Below are 6,949 nucleotides of genomic sequence, written 5' to 3'. Positions count from 1 at the left end.
TCAGTCCTATGGCTGTGAAGGCCAGTCCCTAAGAGCAGCTAAAGGAGCTGAGCTCTCTGCACATCACAGCCTAATATCTGTTTCTTCTGTGTGATGGCAGCACACAGACACAAAAAGCACAGCCCTTGTCCTGAGGAGCGGTAATCTAAGAAACTAAAAGAATTGGCAACCTATGAGCAAAGCCATCAGACAATGGATGGCACATCAGAGATCTTTCCTTCTCTCTATAAAGAGGTATTTGTTCACTGCAGTGTGTCAGAGTTAGTTGTGATCGGAGGTGGCAAGGAAGGGCAGCAAACAGGGCTGGGTAAGTGAGGGAGGCTGAGGGCAGATGCGAGTTTGGAGACAGAACTGGTGAGGTTACCAAGAGAGGCACTGACGGGCAGAGCTCGGGGGAGACAAGCAGTGCTGATGTCTAAAGGGTAGGCACACTGGAGTCTGGTCCAGCCCCAAATGTGGGCAAGGGCTAAACTCTCCTCGATTTCAGTGGAGCAAGACTGAGGCCTGTAAAAAAAAAGCCCAGAGTGCAAATCTCCAAATAGCAGAATAGTCCCAAATACATCCACACCTCTCCTCCATTTGGTAAACACAGCATGGTGAATGGCTGCCAAAACTGCACTAACAATGTGCAGGCTAGACTTGGCCTGAACATGGCCTCCAAGGGCCCAACATGACCAATTTTTGAGCTCCTGTTGACTTCACAAAGGCATGTGTACAACCAACCATTCTGTAAATTGGGGTGCAAGAAGAAAATCTGGCTGATAAGGGTCATCTTGTTAGAATTTCTGCAAAAATGATACTACAGAAAGTTTGCCAAAGTATCATTAATGCTGTACATGGACCTATAAAAGCTAGGAAATCAAGAGCAGAGGACAAACTCCTAGCTGACAATACTTTTATCTCATCCATTATGAAAACAAAAAAGAACAAAAACAATCCCCCCCAAAATTAGAACGCTTTTCAGATTAACTTTGAATTTCCTTGCTTTCATTGGTTTAAGAGCTCTATTGTTACTCTCTGCCTATACTAAAAATTCTTTTATCTTTCAAAGTCCTTAAAGTCTGTTATATAAATACGTAATTAAAGTCTCTTGCAACTGGGTATAATTTACTCTATAGTTTACAACAGCTGCACTAGAGCTATTACAGTTTATCATTTAAAAGCCTAATTAGGGGCTTCTTAATTAGTGGATCCTTCAGTCACTAGACTGTGACTGTGTAAAAGATGCTTGGCAGCTATCACATGTTACAAATCTGCATGAAATGTTTGCATGAAAACAGGGTGTGTACAAGTCCAAAAAGACATTCATTATCCCTGCAGGTCAGCCCGTCTGAATGTGCAAACCTCCACGCTACATCTACACTCTCCTCCAGTGCATGGCTGGTCTGCACACAGCCTTTCCCTCACACACATGTTGTTGGGGACCACCAGCGTGTCCTGAGGCAAGTCCCCAGCCTGGCTGAGTTCACCTGCTACGATAGTCCACTCTGATGTGACCGTTCTCATGTTCAAACACAACCGCAAGAGAGGATGGGACTGTGCCTACTGTCTGCTCAGGCTGACTCTCACATGGCTTGTCAAACGCTTTCTCCAGCAAATGCAGCTCCTCGCTGCTGCCGCTCTCTCCCTCGGGAGCTCTGCACCATGCTGGATTCAGTGGGCAGTTCCTCTGCAGTCCCTAAAGTACTTGCATCACTAGAAGGAAGAAGATGAGAGCTAGTTACTGCCTCTCATTTATAGCCACTGACACTTATTTCTCGTTAATCACCATCAAATTAGCGGTCAGTCACTGAGATAGGTGCAATAATTGCCCAGAGAAAGGAGTACCAGAGTCACCAGAGTAACTCCTTCATCCTTCCCTGCTGTGTGGCATGGTGCAGGGGAGCAGCTAGGGGAGCCATAGCTGGTCTTAACAGGAATCACTCACTGGAATGAGCCTCATACCAGCTCAGGGCTCACAGGACCCACTGCTCAGCGAGCAAAGAGCTTGTCCAGACCTTACTCTGGAGGGCTGGTGGGATTTTGTTAAATTTTCACCTGCTTGTAACACAGCAGCTGTGTTACAGAGGATCCGATTTGGAGCCAGCCAGCATTTGGGAGCATTGCTTTAAACAATACAGTGACAAAATCATGAGTTTTTATTGACTACAGGATAATATAAATCAGCTATTGAAAACCTGTATCATTAGCTCTATTGCCTTCCACCAGTGGTAGATAGCTGCAGTAATGGATTGGCCTCTCCATCTCATCCTCCCACTGGAAAGCAACATATACAGGACCGATCAATAACCTGATCTAAATTACTTGTAGACATGTCAGGTGCAAATATCTCCCTTTCTCAAAGGTTTTAAAGACCAGATATTTTTGCAAAATTTAGGCCTGGCAACAAATTGCTTGGATAAATTGTTGTTATGGCAGAGAACAGCATAACTGGATCTACCCACATTGTTACAAGGAAGTTTTAAATAGACAGGAAATAACTTTATTATATGCATGTATTACTTTGTGGGGTCAATAGCTCAAAATGTTTCTCTGCAGGATAAATTTCCATTTGTAAAGTATTTTCTGTAATATCCATGTTGCTGAGGAACCTCTGTTTGACAGGAAATAGATTATTTCATCATGGGGTTTGCCACTAATTTCTACAGCTGAAATCCTAAAATACTTTCAAAATCAATACCAAAATCCACTGCCATTACTAGGGCCAGGATTTCATCCTATTGTGCCATAATATATTACCCACTTAATTTAGTGTTGCCAAATCTGAAGTCAATGGAAACCCTTGGTCACAGTCTTGCTTCCCCACAGATCAGTGGAGAGGCTAGAGAGGTGTTTAAGGGCCTTCCTTGTATAAAGATGGCATCACTTTCACTAATCAGTATAATTAAAGCATGTACACGTGTTTCGTCCCCTTACCCCACTCCACTCTCTGTCAGTTGCACACACACACAGGGGATATATTCAAGAAGATTATAAAGCAGGTCAGAGGGGAGCTGAAGCACAGTTATTTCACAGTTACGTTACAGCCTCCAAGGATGTCCATGGACACACAAAGAAACGGACGTACACCAAGTCCTGGCTGTACACTGGGTCCTGCTGTGGCACTGACATCAAGGCAGTCTTTTCGAGGGAGAACAGACAAATACTAGCCAGGGCTTTCTGAAAGGTGAGTTTTCACCTGAAAACCCTGCGGCAAGCTGCCTACGGACTCAACTGAGCACTTCACAGGGACATCATATTTATTTGAGCTGACCTTCCTAGAAAGCTTTGCAGTCCAAATTCCTGGAAATCCTTGCCCCCTAAATCAAACACCCTTTTAAACAGATCCTTGCTGTACAACACTTACATTGCATGGCCCACATGGCACTAATGCCTACTCTCTTCAGTAAGTTCAGTGGCATCCAAAGTGATGCCATGGAAATTATTTTATCTGATTCCATTTTGCATTGACTTCTGTGACACGAGAGCAGGGACAGCCTTTCAGAAAAGGAAGAGTAACGTAGTGGCTGGGTTCAGGTAGCCACAACCGTAAAGCGGAGGTGAAGGCTGAAGACAGAGGAGAAAATTAACATCATGCAACACGCTTTGTTTTCAATTATTTCTACCCAGTTTGCCTGCTGGCCCCAAGCAAGCACCATGAACATCCTTGTCTTTGCAGCAGGGCAGACGTGCTGCACCCCACCATGGAAAATGCTGGGAGAGCAGAGTGGCAGAGCAGCCAGCGGCTCGGTGAGGCCAAGGCCCCTCTGGAGCACGGGGCGAGCGTGGCACCGCTGCAGCTCCCAGCAGGACAGCCTCAGCTCCCTCTGCACCGGGGCACCACGGTGAGGGATCCAAGCAGGCTGACCTGCTCCAGCCCCAGCAGCTGCTTCCTGAACCCTTGGGCTCAGAAGAAAGAAATGGATCCCTCTGGCAATCAAGAGATCCCTTTTTATGGGGGCAGGATCATGGATTATCATTTTGTGTAGTCCTCTGCTGTTCTCCTCCCTCCCCCTTTTTTTTAATAAATGAAAACACACTAGAAAAGCTCAGCGTCTTCTTTCAAAACTTCTCTATTTCACTAACTTGTTCCAGCCTCCATCACAGCTCTTTCCTTGTCAGCAACTGTACCACTGCTCTATACCTCAGCCCACGCACAAATGCACTGGTTGAAGGTATGAACTGGAATCTCTCCGTTAAAGGAACAAGCAGGCATCCCAGAGACTGACACAGCTGCTATTTGCATGTAAAAGAGGAAAAGAAGGTGCATGACTGAGCCCAAATTAGCATGAGCAAAGCCTCCCACCGCATTTGCAAACTACAGCTTGCACAGTGGTGCTAATAGAGGTGCACACTCCTCGCAAAGAAAGATTTCTATCTCAGCTATAAGGAAACTTGGCTAACAGTGGTTCACAGAAATTAGCATCACACGAACTTTTAAATCCCTGTTTTCTTAAAATTTAAAGAGTGATAGAAAAAGAGAAACACGGTGGATGCAGGGTGAGCTAGATATGCCCATATTTAACTTCACCTAACTTCTTCTAGCTTGATTCCTGAAGCTGGCTGCCTCAGCGAGAGCCATATTTTCTAAGGCCTCCATCACTTCTGTACCCCTAGATTTCTGAATGTCCAGAAACATTCACAGTGCTCAGTGCATCTAAAAATGAAAGCTAGAATAAGCAGGGCAAATCTAACACTCCATGTCTGATTTCCATCTTTTGAGAAATGAGGACTGTTAACGTCTTTTTCACCATCAGATCTTTCAGAGGGATGCTGTGGGGATTCATTTATGTCTGCAAAGTCTTGCCGAAGACACGCTCTTCATAAACTATAATATTTCCAGATTTTAACACAATCTTTGTCTCTCTCTAGCTATGTACACACATACCTAAGCATCCATGCCCATGCACATACCTACTGAGACATAAAAAGAGGATTAGACGTCTCAGTAGACTATTTAAGCAGTGTAATTTTATTAGGAACTGTCCCCCCAACCAAAATGCAGTTTGAGGTCTTGTTGCAGAGAAGTTCTAGACTATTTTTACTTTATCATCATGCTTTCATGGAAGCTGTTGGAACAATTCAGTGCCTCCGCTATTTCCACAGTAGGTTTAGCTCATCTGAGAGACTAGAAAGAACAGTAAATGCAGACATTAATGGAAATAAAAATCAAAGCTAAGCCCTACATGAAGAGAAACAAATTCCAAAATGAAAAATTCGATTACACAGTACCTGTCTCCTGTCTTGACTTCCTCATTATATGTAGAAATTAACCCTGTCATTAAGTACTTTGATCAGGCTGTACATAAACAGCTTATAATGGCATGAAATCTACCACAGCAAGCAGGCAAATGAACAAGGGGAGAAATACTGACATTTGGGGCTGCTCTCAGACATCAAGTGCTCCCACTCCCTCAGGGCCAAACTGCTAGAGTAAATGGGGTTACTCCACGTATTAATTGTTCCCTTCTGGTTTGCACTACTTCCAGAAAGTTTCAGTAATAATATCTAAGAGGCTATCACTTGGAGATCAGTAGCATCATTTTAAGATCTTTGAGAGATTTATACGTTGGGCTGTTGTAACTGCTCTTAGGCTAAAACTCAGTACAGAAATTCCTAGCCCATGATTGAGCTGAAGCATTATCCCCTTTTTAAAGTGTTCTGAGGTCAAAAGAGGAAAAGCAGTATTTAAGTGGGAAGAGTTATTATAATCTATCTACTCAGAATTAAGACACCAGAGCGGAGGTGCCTGTGGTCAAATTGGTCCAGGTTTGCATTGCTCAGAAATGAGGCATGGCACCATTTCACATACTCCAGCTCCAAACATTTGTCACTTAAATTTGGAGAACTTCCACACACTAATACATATTATAAGCAAGATTTCTGGGCAATTGAGAGGTTTTTTTCGGTTTGTTTGTCTGTCAGGATGTTGGAGCAGAAGTTGCTTTCTTCTGGGATGCATTTAATGCAATGTAACTTTACTTACTTGTGATACTATCTAAATCCCTTGCACATATAGACTGTTACACAGTCAGAGTGGTCAGGCCAACAGGGTCCCTTCCCAGCTCTGCCCCTGGCCTGCCATGAGTCCCTTGGTATCTCTGAGCCCTGTTTTCAAGCAGCTATGTTTCCTGTTGGCTCTTCCCACCTCTTTGCCCAGGAGACCCTCTGCATGGAGACTGAGGGTGGCCAGGTACAACACCCACCCCTGAGCACCACCTGGAAGCACTCCATTTTGTGTAGAAAGTACAGGTCAGATGCTTGCTCCTCTCTGCTTCCCTAGGTTAGATGTGATGGCGTTTCTGGTGATTTGCCAAATACTGCAGGCACCAACGTAAGGGAGAAATCCTGACCCAAGAGAGGCAAAGGCAGTTTCCCACTGTCTTCAAGATGGCCAAGATTCTACCTTTAACATCCTAATAAAAGCTTGGAAAAACACTAAGCAACCCCACGGATTATTTGTTTCTGTATGCATTGCTAAACATACTGCAGAACAGACATTTTATTATTCCTAGAAACACTGAAGTCCAGTATTTCATCCGCTTCCCACAATCCATTCTCTTGTCCCGTTGCTACAATCAGATCCAGGACATTGTAGCAGGACATTGTTCAAAACGGATGTCACCACAATTTAAACTCAGTCCTAGACCAAAACAGCTCAGCCAAAATATCACAGGCACTGTTGAGCTTCCCAGCATACTGCTCTCTCACTCTGTAACATAACTGTTCTAACTGTTCTTACTCATGCCCCACATACCACAAAAATGGTCCTTTCTAGATCCACAAATACTCGGATACTCCTTTCTGTGCAGTCATGCAGAGAATGCAGCCATGCCACACCAATACAGGTATACACCAGACAAATGCTACTATAGATCTGGATAGACTTGGAGGCTCTGACTTCAGCTACAGAGGGGGTGGGCACTTTGGGGTAAAGGTCTGTAAAGGTGAGAGGACTGAGCAGTCACTC

The sequence above is a fragment of the Strix aluco genome, chromosome 7, assembly GCF_031877795.1.
Source record: "Strix aluco isolate bStrAlu1 chromosome 7, bStrAlu1.hap1, whole genome shotgun sequence".
Classification (NCBI taxonomy): Eukaryota; Metazoa; Chordata; class Aves; order Strigiformes; family Strigidae; genus Strix; species Strix aluco.
This window is presented reverse-complemented; position numbering follows the sequence as displayed.